Source organism: Gopherus flavomarginatus, chromosome 14, assembly GCF_025201925.1.
Source record: "Gopherus flavomarginatus isolate rGopFla2 chromosome 14, rGopFla2.mat.asm, whole genome shotgun sequence".
In the NCBI taxonomy this organism is placed as follows: domain Eukaryota; kingdom Metazoa; phylum Chordata; order Testudines; family Testudinidae; genus Gopherus; species Gopherus flavomarginatus.
In genome coordinates, this window is record NC_066630.1 from 22,889,927 (window position 1) to 22,914,926 (window position 25,000).

The 25,000-nt window shown below is 39.9% G+C and overlaps 1 protein-coding gene across 5 annotated transcripts in view; it reads right to left on the minus strand.

Moving 5' to 3' along the window:
- ZNF536 (zinc finger protein 536) overlaps window positions 1-25,000 on the minus strand; it is a 421,935-nt gene that overhangs the window by 304,659 nt on the left and 92,276 nt on the right. For all 5 annotated transcript variants that reach the window (XM_050923035.1, XM_050923033.1, XM_050923032.1 and 2 more), the window contains one exon: window positions 88-231. The gene's annotated coding sequence lies outside the window, so the exon portion shown is untranslated. The remainder of the gene's footprint in view (window positions 1-87; window positions 232-25,000) is intronic.

Below are 25,000 nucleotides of genomic sequence, written 5' to 3' on the forward strand. Positions count from 1 at the left end.
ATTTATCATTGACTAGGGTTCCTAAGCGCTATGGTAATACAAATAATTATTATTAATAATAATCAGTTTATGCAATATTTTTCTTACCTGTAGCAGTTAAAGCAGTGTAGTCTAGTAGTCTATGCACATGACGAGGTGGTAAGAAGTCCTTAATTCTACTCCTGGCTCTGATGCTGACACCCTCTGTGGCCTCGGACAGATCACTTAACCTCTTTGCTGCAGTTTACCCATCTGTAAAATGGGAGAATCATTACAGCTGAGCAAACAGTGGAAAACAAGGTCAGGGAATATTCATTCAAATTCAAAAGCAAATTTAATAGTGTTGGCAGCCTTTGACTGTTCACTTTTCCTTTTTGTTTCTCTGCTAAGTTGGGAGTGCCTAAAGGTCATCAATAGGAATACTTCCTCACAATTAATGTTTAGGTCAAATGCTTGAATAGTTGCAGATTTCAAATTTCATTTTCAATTTGCAATTCATACTGTACTGTTTAATTACATGAGCCACCCAATCAGCAGACAGAAATAGCCATATTCGACTTACATAAGCAATCAACAATGAACAAAAGTGTACATTTAAATATACAATTCTGAATTTGCAGCGTGTTGGTTAGTTAAAGAGGTCATGTGGTACTGCTTCTGTTCCTAGATGGATAAATTAAGTAACTGAGTAACACAGCAGAAAATCTGAGTAGTATATTCAGTGGCAATATTCACAGTTTGCATTTTGCACAGTATCAAGTAATTGCACAACTCATCCAATCAGCAAGAAGAAAAACCAAGGTGATTTAGGTAAACAGCCATGATAGACTGATTTGTAAATATTCTAAATTTGTGAACAATCTACAATCCAAGAATTATTTATTGAAGAAATTTGGAAGTAGTTGAACAACAAATAAATTGGACATTCTCAGAAATGAGGAAAAAAGCAAAATGTAAATACATGATCCTCTATTAACTGTTAGTTCAGATCTAATAACAACAACTACCCATAAGGTAGACACAATAATCCCTACCATAGGTCACAGTCAAGTAGTTTAAGACTTTTTAACAGCCTATTGAAAAGTGGAGTTCTATATTTATTGGTTCCATCTCCTGTTGATTAGTTAATTTTTAGTCCAAGTTACTGGGGTGCCTAATATGATTTTTTATATATCTTCCCTGCCCGTCCCCCCTTTTTAAAGTGACTGTATGAACTGTAATGGTATTAGAATTGTTACCTATATTGACTTAACTGATGATATTTACTCTTTATAAAGCCTAGGTTTTACTAGTTGTACCATTCCTGGATCACAGTCCAGCTAACACATAAGCATATGCATAATTTTACCCACGAGTAGTTCCCATTGAATGAAATGGGAATCTCTAGGGCTCAGCACTTGTCACACTCTAGTGTCTCAAGTTGGCCACCAAAAAACTGAGACGCCCAACATCACTCTTCCCTTCCCAAGATGGCTGTTATTCTTTCCTGAATAAAGCTTTCCTGCTTAGACAAATAATTATGGTAAGGAATGAGAAGAAAGAGAGGAAAGTAGCAGCTAAAATGAAGCAATGTGAAAACTCACATACCTCCTGCTTAAGCCTAAAGCAATGAACCAAAACTCTGGAAAAGCAGCCCTGGGTGAAGAAGAAAGACCTTGAGCTATAGCACCAGAGACCATACGAACATCCGAATACTTAAATTCTCATATCTCAAATACAAATGGTATAGCAAACTCTGGCTGGTCAACCTATACTTTTCTTTCTCTAACCACTAATAATGTTAGAGAGGAGCTATTTTTGAAGCAGCCTTTACACAGTGTTTCAGCTCACTATTGTCAACTTCACTTCTCAAATGCAATTTGATTTATAATTATGTTTTAAAACAATAGCATGAAAATAACATTAGGAGGCCATAATCTGAACTTTGTCTACTTACGCAAATAATATAGGTTTGCAGTGGATCTTCAGCATGGCTCATCTGGAACACACTCTGCTTCATATTCTTCCCTCCCACCATTTAATATACGATGCTACAAGCTGGCCTCCAAAGACGCAGTTGTAGCACCATATATGTGAGTGAGGTCCAAGAGAGTCCATGCTCTGCCCTGTCATTCAGTCTACTCAGTAAAGAGGGATGGTGCTCAAGCTCATGGCCTTGGTCTCCTGTCTTGGACACAAGAATAGGTGATGAGAGGGGTTTTGGCTCTGCGAGCATATTTGAAATGGCAGGAAAAATGTAAGGCATATAGGGCCAGGCGATGAAGGGAGTTTTGTCACTGAATTTAGTAGAGCAGGAGCAAGCCCATAAGTCACAACCTGCTGATGAAACAAGCCTAGCATGGCTTCTACTGGCTTAGACAAAAGGAGGTTTCCTTTCCTCATCAACTTTCTATGGGCTTTGAGGGAACTCAAAGCCCGCTGAGCACAATACCCAGAGATCAAATGCTATCTCAGGCTGAGTGAACTCTCTAGTGTGTTGTTTTCCGGGTTCAGAAGCAAATGAATCTCTGCAGGTTTGCTTGGAGGTTTGAGTTTGACCAACTTGCCACCTGCCCATTGTAGGAAAGCCCAGGCCCTCATGCTTTCACATAAGGTGACAAAGGGGTGTTCCCAAGGCTTATTAACATAGAGCTGACATGCGTTGTGGGGCTGAAATTTACCTATCTTCCCAGCTGTGCAAATAACTCAGACCAGTGTTCACTGAACTTTGCAATCAGGTGCTGTAGTTTGCAAACCCATCAAACACTGAACACAAGATATAGTTCAGAGGCGACTGAGGTTCATTGAAAATATTTCCTTGCACTCTAGCCCTATCACCTGATGAGAGAAAACCACTGACTAATTGATTCCACTCTGGTGTCCGTCTGACCACCAGTTTGGAGGCAAATTGGCACCAAAGCAGTATATACCTAAAGGCAAAGAGAAATGGATCTGTCTCTGAATACCAGTGCTAAAGCAAATGAACTAGTAAAAAAAATTAGCTGTGCCTTAAAACCAAGTTTGAAATTTTATAGGCACTTACTTCATAATTTGTACTTGGGCCTTCTGTTATTTTTAAACAAATCTAATTTCTTACAGCTGTGAAATTTACATTTTAAGAGTGTCTAGTGGCCATGTGCATTAATTACTTTATTGTAATATTTTAATGAGTTTGGGGTTCAACTCTGGAAGAATCTTACTGAATCCCTGTTTCCTAGAGAGTTACACTAGAACCTGATTCAGTCACAACAAAGGGTTCACCTATGCTACAAGCTAGGGGTCTGATTCCCCTGCTCATGTGCACATCCTTTCATTGAGCTAACAGAAGTATAGACAGCAGCGTAGCCATGATGGCATGGGTAACAGCAGCGTAGCTGCTGAGTACAGACCCACCTGAAACCAGTTGGTATCTACTTAGCTCAGCCGTGCCTCCGCTCCTGCTCCCTGTGCTACCACCATTATGCTGCTATTTATACTCGGGTTTCTTCTACCAGAGCTAACCTGAGTAAGTGTACATGAGCAGAGAACCCCACCACTAGCTCATAGCACGTATATAGCCTAACACACCTAGGGCCAAACCTGGATGAGCTCACACAGTTTTTATGTATGCCTTACATACAAACTAAACTTTGTGAAAGTTCAGATTTGGAGATGAAATTTGGCACTACTAGATTTCCCTAGATTAGAACACCCCAAAACTCTGGGAAAGTTTGTATTTCAATCTAAACTTCATGGCTCAGAATTTTTTATTTTTTGTTGGGGGGAGGGGTGCAAACAGAAGCAAGGAAGTTACAGAAAATATGTACTATTCAAACTATTCAGTAATGTTAGCTTCTATGCTGGCCAATACTAGTCTTAATTAAAATACTACATAAAAGAGTACACACTGATGCAAACTCTCCAATCTTTAATACATCTTGATATAATCATATTTACAGGCAAAACTTGGAAGCCCAGCACATCTCCTAAATTCACCAGAGATGTACTTGAAGGCTTCCCTTTTGTTGTAGGAATTGAAGGACATTTGAAATATATAAGATTACATAAAACACATGTTCACCTTAGCACCCCTTGATTTATTTTGGTGGTTTGTGCCACAACCTGAACTCTTCTAATATATTTTTGTTCATGAATATGTCATGTGAAATGCTGATCAGGTGCAACAGGATATACACGTTAAATGGCTAGAGGTTTTGTGAAAGAAAAGAAAAGAAAAGAAAACCATTCCAACCTCTTCAAGAGGATTTATAAGAAGAGAAGATTGTCTTGCTAATAAGAAAATCTGACCACATTTTCAACTATCCTTTACTAGGACTCAGTTTTTGTGCTTGCCATTTTGCAGGTGTAATGATATCCATCTTTGGGACTGAACTAGAGATCTCCAGAGCTCAAACATGGGCTTCTACAGCTTGAGCTAAAGAAATAAGTCCCCTAGCTGCTGCTGAGGGACTCATATCCTCTATGGATCAAGTAAAGATGTGAACATGTAGTACACACTGAATAGCAGGTTACGCAGACACAGATGAATGGGGGCACAGTCAAACTGGATGTCTAGGTACATGCCTGTGCCTACAAATTAGGAGTCGAGATGTTCAATTAACCTCAACTGCAGTCACAAATAATTGGAGTCACAGTGATTAGCATCCATAACCAGAGGTCAGTGTTGGAAACACAGCCCTTTATGTGCACACCTTCTCACCTCTCTCAGCTCACTTTGCATGGGTGTGTCTTTGAGCACAACTACAATGAACTAGCCAGATTTGCGTTTAAACCACTTACAATAAGAGCACCTGGTATTACTCAATACACACTTTTTATCGGATTGAAGCTAAACTCTGTTATAACTGGTGGAGATAGTGGTTTGTGGTCTATGAGAATTCTGTAATAAGACATTGTAATCTGTCTTGGGGCCAACAATACTGTTCTGTTTACTATGCAATTAACAATAATTTGTCAAGATTCTATATCTGACAACTGGAAACAGGGATGAGGGAAAACTAAAGCATTGGAAAATTTCACAGGAAAATGAATTGAGGGCTGTAAGGTATTTGCCTGGACATTTTCTCTCATTCCCATTAAGAAAACCACCCCACTGCTTCAAGGGATGTTTCCACTCAATGTACTTAGATTGTAAGTTCCTTGTGGCAGGGAGACAGTCTTTCCTTACACCTTGCGCATTGCCAAGCATACTGAACAATAGAAAATTTCATTTTTAAAAGAGTATTGATAAAACACCAACACGAAAATCTTAGTTAAACCACATGAAAGCTATAGTATCAAACCAGCAAGAGTCACAAAAAAATTAAGATTAAGACCAACTGTGTACACAACACTGTAGCATTTGTGGTAAGTACAGACAGAGTATCACCCTCTGTTTTGAATTTCCTGGCTCTAATAGACTGGGTTCCCTGCCTTTGTGTCACTGAAACACTGTACTTTGTGTTTACATTTAAACCTGTGTTAAGCGACCACCATATGGAGCAGCAAAACCCAGTGACCTAATATAGGTGGTCTTTAAATAAAGGTCAAGATAAATTATGTCAGGAGCCACATGGGGATACTTTTAAGTGGATGTTTAAGAAAAGAGGTTGCCTGTGATGGGGTCCATAGTGCAGTTTCACTGTAACATAACTTAAAAGTATAAAATGCAGATGTGTAGATGCAATTTACCACAGAATTCTGATTTTTCTTCTGGTCTACCTCTGACTATACACATGTGCTGTATGTCTATTGACCCTGATCCTACAGCTGTACGAGTAGGAACAGATCTATTACACAGATTAACTTGACCCACAAACATCATTTATGGGATGTTATGGTCTATCTCACTAAATCTATCTTTGCAAAAAATAAAACAAATGAGGCTTTTTCTAAACTAGCTAATTCAGTTTTGTGTTCTCTGAAGTTTGGCGCAAGGGGCTCGCTTGTGCCTATGAACTAGTGCCCCCATATTTGGGGCAGCATGGAACTACACCACCCAAGCAAGAGTTTGGAGAGCTATTGTGCTACAGGGAAGTGCAAGACCTCCTGAAGCTTCACAGCTCTCTCCTGCAGTTACAGCTCTTAAAAGGGTGCACCTGGTGCTCCCATATATGCTTGTGCAAGTGAAGGGAAGCACAGGCCACCCTTCTCTCTGCCCCTTGTGAGCAGCAATGAGTGGCATCACCCAGGCACAGCCCCTAAGCAGAAAAGCAAACACAGTACGTCTTAGGATGGTATTAAGAAATGAGACATCAAATTTATTATAGCATTTTATAATGGGAATGTCAGGCGATCTTAACTATAAGCAGATCTCCCTACAATATTGAACAGCGTACCGAAGGTCAGTTAGGTTCTCCTCTTTATCCTCTCACAGAATACAAGAAGAAAGGGATAGCCAAGGAAATGGAAAGGCAACATATTAAACCTGATAAAAAGGAACATTTTTTAAATTATTTTTACACACTGCATTGTTAATCTGTGGCACATGCTGCCACAAGATATCACTGAGCCCAAGAGCTTGGCAGCATTAATAAAATGATAGTTATACGGATAACGTGAACAACTACAGTACTGTTACATAAAAAAATAAAAGAGGTATAAACTCTCATTTTCCAGTGAATAAACCAACCACCAAGTGATGGGAAATAGGAACAAACTTCTGCTTTTGAGAAGGGTATTTTATAACTGAACATTACATGGATGTTTTACCTTTCTCTGCAGCATCTAGTGCTGGCCACTGTCAGAGACAGGACACCCAACAGGATGGACCACTAGACTCATTCTATATGGTGTGGAAATTCTATGTTCCTAACTAGGGGCCCAAATTTACACCCAGACTAAGACTTTGCACAATGTGGTAAGTTTAACCTAGGAGCGATTCTGTCTGCAGTAATTAGACCCTTGAACATTTGTGTTTTAGTGGAAATACTGATATGCCTCTTAGAACTTATAACAGCACAAAAAGTGATCTGATTTTAATATAGAGTATGAGTGAGGTTCCTGAAAACTTTTTGCATGAAGAAAGCCTGGAATTTACAAAAACCCATCAAGCAGACAGCTCTAAAAACTATTTTCAAAGGTAATAAATTAGGTACTCTCTTAAATGTAATTCAATCATCCACTTTTATAGTAGCTTGATTCTATTAGTTGTCCTATGCGTTTTACAAAACAGAACTCCATTAACATTATTCACTTATAGTTCCCATCTATAAGTGGATATTCTGCTCAACAGGCTTTAAATAGATTCTTTTCTGAAATTGCTGTTAAGCATACTTTTACTCTAAGAGCAAAGTAGGCATAGGATTATGCTTGTATTCCATGCAAAGGATACATTTTCAGCAAGCAGAACCACAGTCCTATGAAGTAAAAATACTTGATATAAGCCGATTGTTTCTATCCTTTCTAACCTTGTTCAATAAGGACTCTATTCTGGTCTTTTGAGTTACATACAAAGTCTCTGATTGGGCTGAATAAAGGTATCTTATGGGCCGCTTGGTAACTCTGTGTCTAAGGTAGACTTTGATCATGCGAGACTGCTCATAAAAAAATGCCGGGTAATTTTTGTTTTATTTTCTCTACTTAAAAAAATGCAATAGATAACCCCTGCCTTTATATACCCTGTTTTCAGAGCCTATTATTAAAAAAAAAAGATTACCTACATTTGGCAACTCATTTTTGTTGGTCCTGAGATTTCACTGTAGGTGATGTGCACCCTCCATCCTCATAACTGAAACAATCTCATATTCTGAATGTGGTACATACGTAGATACATACAATGCAGGGCCAAAATCAAAACACTCTGTCAAGAGTCAGTCCCAAGGGACCTTAACCATTTCACAACATCAGGCTATCACAATACAGTAGTTTTTCCAGCTGCAACAAAATGCACACCGATCATATAGATTTGGTAGTGATAGTGCAATCCATACACAGATATACATCTATCTAGCTATCTATATATATATGGCTAGATCCTCAGCCCTGTGGTTACTGCATTTGGAGTTCAAGTCTGGTTTCTTAGGATAGAAATCATACAGCACATCTCCTTTGCCCCGATTGGCTAAACCAATCTCAGGTCATTAAGATGGTCAGCCCCACTCAACAAAATTATAACCATGTTTTCAGAGGAAAGGGCTGCATTTCATCTGACCACTCTGATTCAGCCTAGGGTGGAGGTGGGATTTCTCCTAGTCTAAGCCCCTGTTTCTCTCTGGCTCTGTCATACAGTGGCCTAGTAAATACATTGCCTTCCACAATTCCTCTGGGAACTGTCTTACTTTCACTTTATACCTGACCTGACTAACATATCTCCCAGTTTTACTAGGATAAATTTAGTAATATATCTAATGCGTGTTTCCTGTCCCATCCCACTAAGCCCAATAGTACATTATTCCTCCAAAGAGGGCTACACAATACACACTCTTGTCCATCTCCTGAGCTGTGCCCAAGAAACATTCAGCAGCACAGCTCAAGGGTGGGGAAGGTACAAAGGTGACTTTAAGGCCCCTTGCGATGTGCTTCCCTGATCTTGGGGCAAATCTGTTGCTGGGCTGGCCCCCAACATAAAATCAGAACATCTTAAGGGCCACTATAATGTACACCGGCTGACAATGGCTCGAAGAGGACTTTCTGGTTGTGGGGGCTCAGGATGGATCCCTGTCTACACTCCCTTTTCTCCATCCACCTTCCACCAGAACATCTGTGGTGTTGGAGCAGCTACATCAGCAATATACCACCCAAAGATTCCTCAGCTCTGAATTAAATCCTCCATGGGGAAGATCCACTTGATTTAAGGGCAGAACTTTACATTACTGAAGCAGCAGAAACCTGCCCAATTGTATCACAAGATTATGGGCCACCTCTGTAATTCCTTCAGCTAATGGCACATTTTCTTTGTACAGTATACTATTTTATTACTCTACCTGACTGAGTTGTTCCCTAGGTTTACAAAAGAAAATTTTCACAATACAGTTCCCTCCATCCGTCCCTGTGGCCAGATCCTCAGCTGATATAAGTCAGTAGAGCTCAATACAATGGAACTACAGAGATACACATCAGCTGAAGATCTGAAACCAAGTGTCCTATTCCCCGGCTCAGATGGCAGAGGGAGGAAAGAAGAGAGAATTTCAGTTCTAGGTCTCTCATTCAGCTCAGTCTGTTTCTTCTTAGTATTTATTTTTGTTTCTGTGTAGCTGAACAACAGTTGTATTCAGCTGTTCATTTATAAATAAAAATTAGCTTCACATGGTGGGTTGGAGTGCCCCTGTTTTTTCTTTCCATTCCCATTATTTTAATTTTATATATTACATACATATTTTGTCAGCGAAACTCACTGTGTTATCTGAAACATCTGTGGTACCCTGCTGTGGAGAAGGCCAGCGCTGCTGCTGCTTCTGCTGCTTGTCTTCATTAGTTTATTAAACACTTATTTGCCAACGTAGTCCTGTGATCCTGCACAGTGCACAGGTTAGATTCAGTAGTGCCTGGGCTGCACATTAGAAACGATAAGATTGCTTGAACTCACAGGCAACACCTCTTGGTTCACAATGAACCACAACTGCAGGAGCTTAGGTTTGTGGGAAAATGTGAAACCAGGATTTTGCACGTATATTAGTGCAAACTGTTTATGGACGTATGGCTTGGAATTTATGCATAAACTGGAAAGACAAGAAAATTCACTGATGTGGTACACATCAGAATGGAAAGAGTTTACACAGGTCTAGCGTATATAAAATGGGAGGGCAGACTCAGCACAGTACATAAGTTTAAGCTATGGGAGAGATGAGAGAAATTGTAATTTATACATCAACTTTTCAGACATTTCTTTATTCTCTTCAAAATGAGAAGTTATTTATATTGCCACCTTTTATCATTTTTATTCATATTCTTTATTGTCCTGTCCTCAATGCGTTCATGATGAGCAGTCTAGGACCTACTGCTTTTTGGAAAGACAGATTATTATTTAATGCATGTAGGGTGCATGAAAATTCCAAGTTTCTTGTGGTGATGTGCCAAGATAATAAAAGGCAACTTAAAAATCACACATCTGTCTGAACATTTTTTACATAGTACTTTTACAAAATAACACCTAAGATTCTGATATCCAAAACATTAGAGGGAAAAAGCATTTATCTGGTTTTTTTACATGTAGTTTGTGTGCAAAACAGCACTTTATGTATTCTCAGTTTCACCCATTTCCTCTGTACAGTGTATGAATCCATTTGTCCTGCTCTTTATGTGGGTTGTTATAAAAGCAACAGGGGAGAGAAATACACTGTTTTTTTTGTTTGTTTGTTTTGCTTGGGTGGGGTTGTTTTGTTTTGTTTTGTGTTAAGAATAGGAGAATATGATTATAAAACCAAGAGGACTCAAGAGGTGGTATAGGAACTAAAACTAATTACAGATCTTTTCACACTGGATTTCAAGTTCATGGTGTCCTTTTTAAGGTTCTAATGTTTCAAGACACCTCCCTGTGCTACCGAGAAAGATGTTACTATGAAAACTTTCTAGGAAGCTTTCTCCATTTAGAAGGATTTACCCATACACATAAAAATCTGAATTAAGCTGTAAGTCCTGTAGATAAACACAAAACAGCTTTATGTACATTTTCCAGAACTCCCAAAGACTCTGGGCCTGATTCAGAAAATAATTGCAGTATGGAAATGTCATGTGATTTTTGTCACTGATCTTTTCCATGCAAGTCAGTGTGCATGTGTATCCAATTCAAGATCCAAAATTGAAGACTTATGTGGAGATAATTATAAGTGAAATTAAAACACAGGCACTGGAAACACCCCACTTTCCTTGAAAAATAACTGATCATCTAGTCATAGCAGGAATTTGCTAAGGATATTATACAATAAATTATTTGTGGCAAGCATTTTGCTGTATCTCTCACTAGCAAGACTGTGGTGGCAAAGGAGGTGGGGGTGGAGGAGAAGGGAACCCATTAAACAGACTCCAGACAGCTCTTTCACCGCAACATCCCTTCAGCCTGAAGTATTATTTGACTTACATTTATACAGCATTAACACCCACACTGTGCTAGAAACTGTAGGATGGCATAGTTTCCACCCGCAAAGAACTTATCATTTAAGGCCCACATCCTGAATACTCAGCACAGCCGAAGAGGAAGCTGCAGATCTGACCATAGGCCACCACCATCTTTCACACTCCCCCCACCAATTCTGAGTTTGTTCAACTTCTGATGCAATCCTTCGGGTCCAGTAGGCCAAACCTTAGAACTGTTCTAGCTGCTTCAGATGTCTGTCAGAAGCCTCAAGGGGCCAGTTAATCAGCCAAAGACAGCCACTTCCGCCCACCTTGCCCCCTAGGCTAGGAAGCGAGAGGCACATAACTGCTATAGCAGCCCTACACTACCCAAGGACTGCCTTGGAGATGGGAATTTTCCAGGCTCCAGTTAGGTCTGCTTTATGGCTGCTTTGGACCACCACAGAGGTGCACAGCAGACCCCAGGATTTGATCCCAAACTTTTAATAAGAATGTGCTGATGTTTTTAAAGAGCAGAAATGAATAGAGATGCTAGCTCATATAAAACAAAATATAAACTAGTCAAAATCTTGGAGAATGCACTGGAAAAACATATCTTTATAATTGAAACACTAAGAAGTGCTAAAGTCCACATGATATATTTGAATGTCTGCTCTCTTTATAAAAAGCACTCCACTCCACATTGATCTATGTGGTTGAAGAGTTGCTAACTTAAGCCATGATCCTGCAAAGGGATTCATGCGAGCAGAACCTTCCATCTTATCCCTCTGCAGTGTTGGGGCATAAAAACAGCCTTGACATAACACACTGCTTTATGTCAATTTTTTTCTAAGAGATTCCTGGATGAGCACACGTGTAGTACATTACACTAGAATGGCAGAGAAATTCCCTTTTGCTCTGTCTCGGTTTCTTCTTATTCAGTTTTACATTCATTTGAATAGTACACCCATCCCTTTTTGCAGTACAGGCATAGATACGAGCACAGAACAATGGTGAGTGGTCATTGCTCCATAACTGAAACAATCATAGATTACTATTGAATTTTGAAGCCATGCCTGGCTCAGACTAAAGGTTAGAATCTGCCCCTAAATCCATTAAATCACAGTCTTTTTAAGTTCAATCTTTAGAAGATTTTGATTGTAAACAAAGATCACTACACATGGAAAAAATATCATGAACTTATGACTTTACATCCAACCTGGGGTTCAAATTATGTGTGTGATTTGGCAACAAAAAGATTAGGTTTATGCAAAGATGCACACATACTGGCATGTGGACAAAGCTGCATTGCACACATGTTAACACCCAAAATACACATATGGCTCCCACTTTAGTACAGGCAGAACATATATCAGATTGGTTGGCTTTGGCCTTTAGAAATATTTTCTTCAAGTCTTTGTTAAAAAAAAAAATACTACTTTGAGTGGCTCTTGAAGACACATGATTATCTATGAAGGAGATGGCCTGCAGTCCAATACTAGGTAACCCCTAGATCAGGTGGAAGCAGTGGTGCTGGAACAATTTTTATAGTGGGGGTGCTGGAAACCATTGAACAAAATTTTAGACCTTGTATATGATAGGAACCACTTCAAGCCAGGAGGTGCTGCTGGACCCCCAGCATCTTTAGCTCCAGCACCCTTCGGTGGAAGGTGCACCCTTCAACAAAAAGCACCGATTTAATCCAGCAACCAATGGGCAGCAATGAGATGTAAGCAATCTAAACATTATACAGCCTCTGGAGTGCAACAGTCTCTTCCACACCCCAGCTACTGCATGGCAGAGGGGAAAAGATTCCTGCTGCTATTAATTTGGAAATGATAATTAAGAGGGGACCCCACTGCTGCTGTGAGTCTCCCTCCTTCTCCCAATCACTGAATGGGCTATTCGGTCCACTGGGCCTCCTCTTCTCTTCCTGATAGAAAATGAACCTTTTAAGTGTTCCTAAACTTGATCCAGTTCCCAGTGAAGAGAAATCAATGGGAGTTGGAGTAATCTTCAATCAAGCCCTCTTTCCCCAATATCCCACTGAGTAAGCACATGAATACAAGGTGGATGATCACAGGAGTGTCCCAGGCTCCATCTTCAGGAAGAAAGGTAGGATTTGGCAGTCACGTGAGCTCAGAATTGGCTTTGCCTCCCTATGTCTCACTCTAAGAGGGTCTGCCCCCTTGAAATAGAGAGTAGCCTCTGAAGCTGCAAAAGCTTGGGTGACTCACTGAGCTTCTGTAGTCCCCAGAGCCACAGAGACAAGTTTATCCTGGACTGGGTCCTAATCTTGGATGAGAAAATGAAAGGGAAAATGTAAATTACCACAAAGACATAATGCATTCATAGCACTGTATCAAAATAACACATGGCTGAGACGACAGGCTATACATTGCTGGCCTGGATTGTCACCAACATTTTCCATTTGGAGTAACAGAGTAAAAATGGGATATATTCTCATCTCTATGTGTGGTGAGATTTAGGGCTTGTCTACGTGATGTCATAGTCCTGACTACAGGGGAGTGAACTGTAAAGCCAGAAAATATCTATATAAATCCATGGTAGGCCCACATCTTGAATATTGCGTGCAGTTCTGGTTGCCCCATCTCAAAAAATGCCATATTAGAATTGGAAAAGGTACAGAAAAGGGCAACAAAAATGTTTAGGAGTATGGAACAGCTTCCATGTGAGCAGAGATTAAAAACACTGGGACTCTTCAGCTTGGCAAAGAGATGACTAAGGGCAGCTAGGATATTGGTCTATATAAATCATGAGTGGCATGGAGTAAAAGTGTTTTTCTCCCTCCCATAACACGAGAGCCAGGGGTCACCCAATGAAATTAACAGGTATCAGATTTAAAACAAAAGGAAGTACTACTTCACACAATGCACAGTCCCCATTGAACTCATTATGAAGGCCACCTATAACTAGGTTAAAAAAAATTAGATAAGTTCATGGATAATAGGTCCATCAATGGCTAGTAGCCAAGATGGCCAGGGATTCAACCCCATGCTCTAACCTGTAGAAGCTGGGAGTGAATGACATGGACTGGATCACTTGATAATTGCCCTGTTCTGTTCATTCCCTCTGACGCATGTGGCATTGGCCACTTCTGGAAGACATCCAGGCTAGATGGAGCACCTGCCTGACCCTGCAGAGCCATTCTTAAAGAAAGTGCTCTAAAGCGTTGTGTTCTAACTGCCCTGTGCAGACCCTCATGGCATGGCATAAAAGGTTTGTATTAACATAGTCCTGTTTGAAAGACGAGTCTATCAGTGCAAACTAGGTATCTTTTAGTTCACGCCAGGAGGGTCTATTTGGGCAGTTAGAGTGCAATACTTAAGAGTGCTCTACAGCTTATTTCCCCCTCGTGAGGGCATGTGGACAAGCCCTTGGTATTAACAGGAGTTATGAACATAAATCCCTAGCCCAGTGGTTCCCAAACTTGTTCCGCCGCTTGTGCAGGGAAAGCCCCTAGCAGGTCAGGGTCAGTTTGTTTACCTGTCGCGTCTGCAGGTTCAGTCGATCGCAGCTCCCAGTGGCCGCGGTTTGCTACTGCAGGCCAATGGGAGCTGCTGGAAGAGGCAGCCAGTATGTCCCTCGGCCCGAGCCGCTTCCAGCAGCTTCCATTGGTGTGGAGCAGTAAACCACAGCCACTGGGAGCTGCGATCTGCCGAACCTGTGGACGCAGCAGGTAAACAAACTGGCCCGGCCCGCAAGGGGCTTTCCCTGCACAATCGGCGGAATAAGTTTGGGAAACACTGATCTAGATACTTGGGTGGCAGTAAGCCCCAAATTCTGGAATCAGTGTAGGAGAAAAGTTCTTTAAAGGCTAGGCCAAGGCTGTCAACTACTCTGCTAACAAACTGACAGAAAAAGAAGTTCAGATTTTACCTGTGATGCCCCTTTTCTATTAACATTCATGAGTTTAAGATTCATAGTTCATACTTAGATTGTAAGCCCTTTGGGGCAGAGACCATCTTTTTTATTCTGTATATGTCCATTACCTAGCACAATGGGGTCCTGGCCCATGTCTGCAGCACAATTAAGTCCTGGTTCATTAGAAGAGCTACAGTAATAGGTAACAACAACAACAACAGTAATAATAAGATCGTAGATGATATTCCCTTCCAAAAAGTCCCTCGCTTTTGCCATTACTGATTGGGTATATCTATTCATTAAACAATAATTAATACTTTCAGAAAATGTTACAAGAAATAATATGTTCATTAGCCTTAGATTTGCAAACTATTATTATTTTTCTTCGGATTTTTGTTGTCATTGCTGTTATTATCTACCAATACACGAGTTTCTCAATGAAGACCCAGGGTCGGAACAACGGGCTGCTGGCAAGGATTTGCATGCATTAGCAGATGTGGCTTTGGAAGCTGAATTACCTCCTTCCATTATAGGACCCAATATGGCTCTCATAAGAGGTCCTTAGCACCTTGTAAGATCAAGTCCTATGACTGAAACCTATGCTGTAAGTTACTTTTTTTCTGAGCAGAAATTAGAACAAGAAAGAAATTGAGGAATGTGAACATTGCAAAAAAATCAGTGCAAAGTTCTTTAGCGCAGGTGTTCTTATAATTGTGCTACATTTGGAAAACTCACAGCATTCAGTGAACCTTCAATTCACACACCCAGCTGCGTGGGGTGGTGGTCTATTGTTAGTATACAGGTTTGCAATAAAAAACATGAAGTAATATTGGCTGGCACAAGGGCTGCCAACGTTTTTCTTACTTTGTCTCTCCACATCTATTTATTTAGTTCTGCTTGCTTTGTTTCTGCTTTTACATTCAGCATATTCAAGGGTTATAGTGGGATTTTAAAAAGAAATAACAGCACACACAAGACTTTTGAATGCTCAGAAAAAAACTCAAACAGGTTCACGCATAAGAGAACAAAGATGCAAGGATGACTTTGAACCTGAAGGTCTCTTGCACTGCAAGTGCATTGCCAGCATGTCACAGGTATATGCCATATGAGCAAGTGAAAAAAATATAATGGGATTATGAAGAGGTGTGAGGATGATGGGTCGGTGTCCAGAATGCATTAATCCCAGGGTAAATGTGTACATCTGTTAGATATTTAGATGGTTCCTACTAGAAGTCTGTACAGATATCTAAGCAGGTGAACATCAACGGCTTTGAGACTGTATGTGAGGTGGCATGAGAAGGATCTCAGGCACTGTGGGCAACATGAGGGAAGCAGTGTATCTACTCATTATAACACAGGCCTGGGTAGTCAGGGATCCTGAGTCCTATTCCAGACATGGTTGCCGATTTATTGTGTGATCGTGGGCAAATCTTTCCGTTCCTGTTTCCCTGTCCCTAAATTAGGAATACTAAACATTAGGGCTGATCAGAGGATGATAATTCTGTTTCATGGATGCTTTCAAGGATTCAAAATTTAGTTTTGTTCTACATTGTAATGAAAACAAAACCTTCTATGGTTTTTAAGACATGGAATTGCATTGAAACGTATGGTTTTGGATCAAACACCTTGTCATAAACAGATAGCTAAGGATTAACGTCTCTTTCACCTGGAAAGAAGTATCTGAAACACCTGACCAGAGGACCAATCAGGAAACAGGATTTTTTCAACTCTGGGTGGAGGGTTTTTTGTGTATGAGTCCTTTGTTCTTGGTCTTCTGCCTGACTCTCTCTCGGTTATGAGGGGATTTCTATTTCCTGCTTTCTAATCTTCTGTTTCCAAGTTGTGAGTACAGAGATCATAAAAACAATAGGGGTTATTGTTTTTTTCTTTTGTATTTACATGCCTATAGTTGCTGGAGTGCTTTGAATTGTATTCTTTTTAAATAAGGCTGTTTATTCAATATTCTTTTAAGCAAATGACCCTGTATTTGTCACTTTAATACAGAGAGACCATTTTTATGTACTTTTTCTTTCTTTGTATATAAAGCTTTCTTTTTAAGACCTGTTGGAGTTTTTCTTTAGTGGGGGACTCCAGGGAATTGAGTCTGTGCTCACCAGGGAATTGGTGGGAGGAAGAAGTCAGGGGGAAATCTGTGTGTGTTAGATTTACTAGCCTGACTTTGATTCCCTCTGGGTGAAGAGGGAAGTGCTTGTGTTTCCAGGACTGGAAATAGAGAGGGTGGACTCCCTCTGTTTAGATTCACGGAGTTTGCTTCTGTGTATCTCCAGGAACACCTGGAGGGGGGAAGGGAAAAGGTTTATTTCCCTTTGTTGTGAGACTCAAGGGATTTGGGTCTTGGGGTCCCCAGGGAAGGCTTTTGGGGGGACCAGAGTGCCCCAAAACACTCTAATTTTTTGGGTGGTGGCAGCCTTACCAGGTCCAAGCTGGTAACTAAGCTTGGAGGTTTTCATGCTAACCCCCATATTTTGGACGCTAAGGTCCAAATCTGGGACTAGGTTTATGATACACCTGAGCATTTGGGGGTACATATGTCTGGCTGTCTCCTGGTAGGTAGGTAAATGACTTTAGAGGTGGAAAACTTAGTTCTAAGTCCCTACTCTTTCTGATTCAGAGAAGAATTTTTCATCTCAGCTCACTCTGAGTCAGGCAGAGCACAGTCTTGAACCCAAAGGGGTCGCCCCCTTCCCAGCCATTCCTTAGCCCCTAGGCTATAAAGTGTGAGATTTTCTGTCTTCCCTTTCACCCACCAAAAAATTAATGGACATGGATACACCTCCACAAAACAGCATATTGTAACAAAATGAAATTTCATCAAAAATATTCCAACCAGCTTTACACTAAATATCCTTCACAGAAGAACAGAGAGTGTTCATTAATGTTTGTAAAGCGTGTTGAGAGAGGCATGGATGAAAAGTGTGAATTATTATTATTAGCACAGACAAGTAGATTGCAAAAGCTAAATTTACAATCCACATACCTAGTCCGCTCAGATTCTGCCACCCAATAGCATGACTTTTGGGAAATGAGATGAAAACGTTTTTCATGAAAGCATGAAAAGTCTTCTCTAATGCACCCACATTAGGGAAATGTTTTTTCCTTTAAATGAAATTTTTCTATAAAGAAAGAAAATAAACAAAAACTTGACAAATCACGAACACTGTAAATAGGCCAGCAGCAGTAGTGGAATCTGCATAGCTTGAATTGAAGTAGTCAAAAGAATACAAGCCACTAAAGGCTTAAGAATCCTACCAGAGCCTATAGTCAGAGGGCTAAGTTCTGTCCTTGAATGCCCACGTGGCACTGACTGAAGTCATCAGGAGCTGCAACTTCATATTTGGCCTTGAAATAGTACATATGCAATGCAGTATGTCTCTGCGTTCAAATCCACAGCTGGATTTCGAGTGGAGGATCTGCCTCAGAATGGGTGTGATTTTCAAATTTGTTTAGTGGTAGCCAAACTCTGCTCCTACTGAAGTCAGTGGTAAAACTCCCATTGATTTCAAATGGAAGCAGAACCAGGCCAATGTTGAGCAAATTTGAAAATCCAACCTAATATGCAAAATCATGTGTGTGTGATATGCATGCAAAGAGAGAGTCTGTGTGTGTGCGTGCGTGCGTGCGCACGCACATGAGAGAGAGAGAGAGATGCATACAGTTCATTTGTGGTTATATTATATTGTATCTTCCTTTAGTTTAACAAACTAATGTACATGCTCTAACAATTCATTACAAATGGTGTATATGCAATCTACTACTCTTTGGAGGCTAAAGAAGCTGTTACCAGTCTAATCTTTTGGGTACACACCTGCCGTGTTTCTGGTATCACCCTTTCTGGATCATAGCACTTGGGCATTCCAAGTACCTGATTCACCACTGCATGATTGCAGTGTTATGTTGGTGTAACTCCCTTAAAATACTGGAGTTCCACAGTGGTGAATGAAGTCAGTGCTGTGTATTAAAAATATTAATTGAACAAGTTTTTAGTTGGGACAAGCACATTGCATAATAACTGTAAAATACACCCAACATATTCCTTAGAACAGAGTCCAAAGAGTTTGATTAAAATTGACTGAAATTAAGCTCTCATACTTCTGTTTAAGAAAATGAGAATTCATTTATTCAGCTTAATTCAAAGATTAAAAATGATTAAAATTTCTATAAGATGTCTAGCTTTTCTGAAATATACTTCAGTGGCCATCAAAATATTGATAGTCATTGGTAAATTACTTCTGGTGTTTAATCAATGTTATTTTTTTACCATCCAATTTTTTCTTCAAGTCAGCTTCTAACACTAAACTACATTTCATCAAGGTTGGTAAAATGTTTAGAAAGGAACAGATGTCAGAATATGGGGATTGCCAATAACACTGATGAAAGCCAGTAATTTCTTTCCTGTCCAAAGGCAAAAGAATGAAGAATAATCTAGACTGTATACAATAATACAAGATTTACTGCAACATTAATGGCTATAAAAAGTAAAAGTATACAAAAGCTATCTCCATGTTTTCAAGTCATAACTAAGGACAGTGTTTTTCAATTTGAGACCATTTTTACTGCAAAATGAAAGGTCTATGTATTTTTAAACCTTTAAATATCCATAAAAACACAGCTGAAGACCCAGGGTAGTAATAGTTGTTTCCAAAGATACTTGTATATTAATCTACTGTGTAGGCTAATAATTTTGCTAAATCTCAAAAAATATAGATGCAATCTTTCCTTGAAGAAAGCTGCTTGGCTTATTATTTACAGATTGTAACATTTACATAAGAGTTTGGTTTAACAAGAGATATAAATATAGATAAAACCCTTAGGACTTCATTCTTTAAACTGCCCTCTAAAAATCTGCCCTGCAATTTGCAAACTGAATTTTGTGCAGACTATTCTTGGAAGCCTTTTGTGAATTAGGGAGAGCTGACTCGAAGCAGGGCTGGTTAATCACAATTTTGCAAATTGTACATAGCAATCATCCACACATTGTGAAATTCAGATCTATAAAATGCTGATGTTTTAAAGCTGAAAAATAAATTAGCTAAGTGGAACTACTTTGCTAAGAAAAAAATTAAATCAGTACAAGATCCCTTTCAACAAAAATCATTACAACAAAAAAATAAAAATAAAAAATAAGGGAAACAGCCTCATGAATAATAAAGTGCATCTTCACTGCATGTCCCCACTACAACCTCACCTCTGACAAATTCTACTATTCTCCAGTTCCAGACTGCACAGGAGCCTAACATAAATACTCACCTGCCTATAGCATGTAAATTCCTTAGCTCTCAAGAATAAACTTATGGCAGGGTGTACTATTTTAAGAGGCACCCGTATATTTGTCTATGATCTGGAAAAAGCTATAAGTGAGGGAAAGACTGCTAAATTTTATTCTTTGATGTGTCTATACCTGATTTTCCTCGGTCCAACTAAGAAAGTTGGTTTGATCATATGTTAAAAGTGGATGTCACTTGAGTAACAACTGTAGCAATATAGAATACACACAATACTCTCAGGCGCATGATAAATTAAAACTCTTAAAACATTAATAAGTGACAACTAAATATGAGGGCAGTTGGAGGATAAATGACATTATTCTGGAAACCAGGATTATTTCAAATATGTTTTTCCCTCTCCTTTCCCTGCACTTTCAGCATATAGCTAACAACTCCAACTGTATTTTAGGACAAAGCTAAATCAAGATACCCTTTGCAGAGGTTTTGTGACTCATAAAATTTAGTATAATGAAGGTCTCATTCAATTTATTTTCTTTTATCTTTTGCAAACTGTCTGTTTCAAGCTTTGCAGGAATACGCTGAAATTCATGTAAAATATTTTCAGTTATCAGTGTAATTACATATGACGAGAACTTCCAATTGGAATACAAAAGTAACAATATGTGCGTTGCTTACTGTCCTGTCATTCTGAGGCCGCTTGGTACAGACACAAGTTACAAACAGTGGAAACCCTGTTTTCATTAAGTTGATCTTCACAAAGGTCAGGTTCCTTACCTCAAACATTCCAACAGTTGCTTAGACTGCAGTTCAGGAATTTTGGGTAACGCTGCTTTGCAAAAGCAAATATTTATATTAGTAAATACCATTAAATTATTATACTTGCACTGGTATTTTCTGCATGGTATAGTTGCAAAATGAGAAATGGAAATTTAAACTAAAGGGGAAGGAGGAGAAAAACATGTTAAGCTTGTATATAGTAACAAACTTCACTGTCTTTATTGTTGCACTGAAGGCTATTAACTCAATGCATTGTTATGAGGCTTTACACTTTTATAGCTATCCTAATACAAATTTATGATCATGTGCTCCCCTCCAATACATGATACAGAGAACAGTCTGAGGCAGAGAAGCCCTGAAATGAGTGGGAAGGACGGTAGGTTCTCAGCTCAAACTCAACACTGTAGGGATTGCATAGTTTGGCATGTGAGACATTAAAAGAGGCAGAGCAGAAACACAGCCTGGGTGGTTCAGAATTCTAAGCACAAATATTCATGGAAGTTAGTGCAGGCTGGACCAGGCAGAACTCTTCTGTGTGTTATCTACTCCCTCATAGACAGCACCTGTGAGGAGGCCATAACCAGAACCAGCAGGGTTCTTAAGTCAGGGGGCGGCCAGACAATCAAAGGATGGAAAGCCCAGGTGTAGGGGAGAGATGGCCCAGGCTGCACAAAGCTCCCAACAGATTCCCTAAAGGAGACAATTTGCCAATGAGTCAACATGTGCTAACTTACAGAGTTTCAAGCACATGTTTTATCCTACAGTGGGTTTCAACACAGAAGGACAGTATATTGTCCATTCGTTGTATGCAAAATGACCCTATCATATCAGTCTGTTCATTTAAGAGACACTGGATGCTCATCACTTTTGAAAGGCAAGACATCTATTAAGTAATATAAACACATATTTAGGAGCCTAACCAGTTGATCCATAAGACAGATGAGGTGGGATTGACCTAACTGCACTGACCTAACTCTGCTCCCATTGACTTCAGCGCTAAGGCCAGCCCTGAGCGCGAAGGACATGGAGCTGCTCTAATAATTTATGAATTCCGTGTTGACCGAGTTATTGGTATGTTCACTTTATGAGTGTGTTGGTTTCGTTTATTAAAGGGCCAAAGAAAACAAGCAGGAAGGAAACAGAATAGTTCAAGATAAGCCACTCAGTAAATACGCAAGGGCTGCTAAGAGACAATGCCTGAATTATTAGCAGTGAAGATTCTATCTCCTGGCTCCAGCCATCTTACAGAACTGCATTTGATGACCAGGGAACCAGAAAATCTAAAGGACTATAGCAGTTGTTGAGGAGCTGTCTGCAGAAACCAGGCTGATATGGGGATCTGTCGGGGGGTATTAAGCTAGGCCACCACCACAGAATAGTAGGGATTTAGGTAAGACAGTCCACATTCCTGTCTGTTGTGCTAAAATCCTTTTTCTCTAAATGCCTTGTTCCTACTCTTGAAATTAAATAATACATTGGTTTCAGAAGTCTGTCTGGTCACTACATTTATTGCCGTTCAGGTGTCAAACTCCATCGGACCTGCTTGGTAAGCACAGTTGATCCACAGAGTATTGTAGGCCTGGGCGAGGCCTCAGAATGCGAGAATCGCATGAATCCATTCCAGGAAAGGCACAAGGCTTGAGACTGGGAGGATTCATTCAGAGAGACCATAGAAAGCATAGCAGTGCAGACAGCCCAGTAACCATGGCACTGAGCACTTTTGAAAATCCACAATATCTGAACTTCCTAGAACACCTGAGAGATTTGATTCAAGACCACTGTTAACTGAGATTGGTAAAGTCTGCTAATGTTTTATATAGTAATGATCTGCTTCTGCTACCCTTATTCACCCTGTGCATACTACTTTACTCCTTGAGAGATTCTACTGAAGTCAATGGACTTGATATTCTCCTGCAATGAATGAAAGGTGCAAGAAGGAGCATCAGGAAGCCTTGATTCTCATGGCTGACCCTAATACATTTCAGAGCTGCTTCTAAGCAGCAATAACTTGCACTTGAGGAGTGAGAGAGATGAACAGTACTTTCAATATCTGTCCTTAAGTGGTTTTTTGTCAAACTTTGATTCTACTAATGTTCTACAGTGATGGCCATTAGGTATGACATTTGTTGACATAAATTAAATAGTGACATCAGAAATTTTTGATACAGGAAACATAGAGACTATTTGACACAGGCAACTGGATAGCTAAGGGCACTGGAGATAGGACACAATTCACCTCTAAGTCACCACTGAATATCCAGCCCAGTGTTCTAAAATTATTACCAACTGATGGCTCTTCAGAGGCCTAGGCAGGAAGAGCAGCCTGAGAGATGTGAAAATCACAAAAGTCAACACAACAGATGGCATTAATTAACCAAAAGGGCCGAGAAACTAAGGATTTAATGGTCAGAGATACCAATCTCCTAAATGGACACGACTGAACCCCACTGGGAAGGAAGGAGGGCTAAGCAAATGGGGAAGATTGCACTACTGCCTCTATGCTCTGGATAATATGATAGAATCAACAGCTGTCAATTTCATATTGGTCATGAACAATAAAATTACTGAAGGCGCAATACAAATGTGAAATGTTACTTTCAATTATGTGTTTACCAGAAAATTAACAACAGCTTCACAACTGGCTAAATATGAAGGTGTTAATAGTACTTATACACATGGAACAAAGGGGAAATAAATACTGACATGAAGGCCCTGAGTCAGCAAACACATGTGCTTAACTTTAAGCTTGTGCTTAAGTCCAGACAATGTCAATGCATATGCTTAAGTGCTTTGCCTTGCTATGCAACTGCACTTGCTATACTTTCTGAATGGACAAGGCTTATGTAGAAAAAGTTTAGGGTTAAATACCCTTTGTAGAGGCTTCAGTACAAACACGAAATCAACGCTAAGCTCTGTGTGCCACAAACTTTGCCAATTTCCTCGTGTGTTCTACTCATTTTGCAGTGGAGATCCACAGTAGCAGATCTGGCACAGGGAGGAGTTACTAGATGGAACATTTGGAAAATGCTCAACCAATAACTAGATCCAACTATAGGGCTACCCTTAGGTTTCTTTAAATGCATTTTATTTATAGTGCCCTGTTCTAGCTGCCAAACACAGAACAGGCTCCTCAGTTGTTCAGCAAATTGTGGTTTCCCAGAAAATACTTACTGGGAATTAAAATATCTCCAAGCACATTCATTATCACTTAAAAAAATTATCCAGCATAATCACATAACATAAAAAAGGCAAAGCCCATTATGTTAATCATGTTCTGGACCCTCTGTCGAATCACAAACAAGTTCTGCTGTTAAAAAAAGCAGTAGGGGCTGCAGTATTTGGTGGCATGGATTTCAGTGGAACAAAAGGCATTAATGAAATAAAATGCTGCACTGTACCACTAGGCCTGTTTGTGACATGCCAGGACCACAAACCAAGTACGTGACCTGCCTTTCACTTCCCAGAAATACAATGCCACAAGATGCTCCTACCTTTTACCACAACATATGTTAATAAATATATAATAAGGTAAAGATTTGGGGGCAAAGAGAGAGACACATGTAGAAATTATGTGAGGAGTGTGTTTATAATCCAATATCAGGAACTCATCCACTATACTTCAGTTCGTATATCCTTTGATAAATAAGATACAGCCATTCTCTTGGTGCTTATATGAGGGAAGGCTTTCCTCCTGACCACTCTCTACAGAGTACATAGCTGCAAGGCCTCCAGCACCCAAGTTGGTCCCCGGTCTCTAACTTCCACTGCCAGTGGGGTTACATGTGTAAGGTGGTGGCATTCGGAGAAGTTGTGCATGTGGTCCCTTTTACTCCTCAACCATTCACCTACTCCCTTGGAGACCTGATGGCACAAACATGTTGGTCATGAGAAAAAGGAGATCTCTGCTGATTACAGCATGCTGTAATATAGCCACATTGTTCTATGCTGAAGTTATCAGCTACACAATCGAGATCATGCACTTTCCTGAGCTCAGAGGTGCTGATTTTAGCTTAGAATTTAGCTCTTACTCTGTAAGTCACAGTTCTCAATAGGGCAGAGATGACTACAGATGAGCCCAAACCTTACCCCTGAATCCAGACCCCAGATGCAAACACCCCTCAACTCTGGTGGGAGAGAATTCAAAACCCAGACCCAAATCTGCT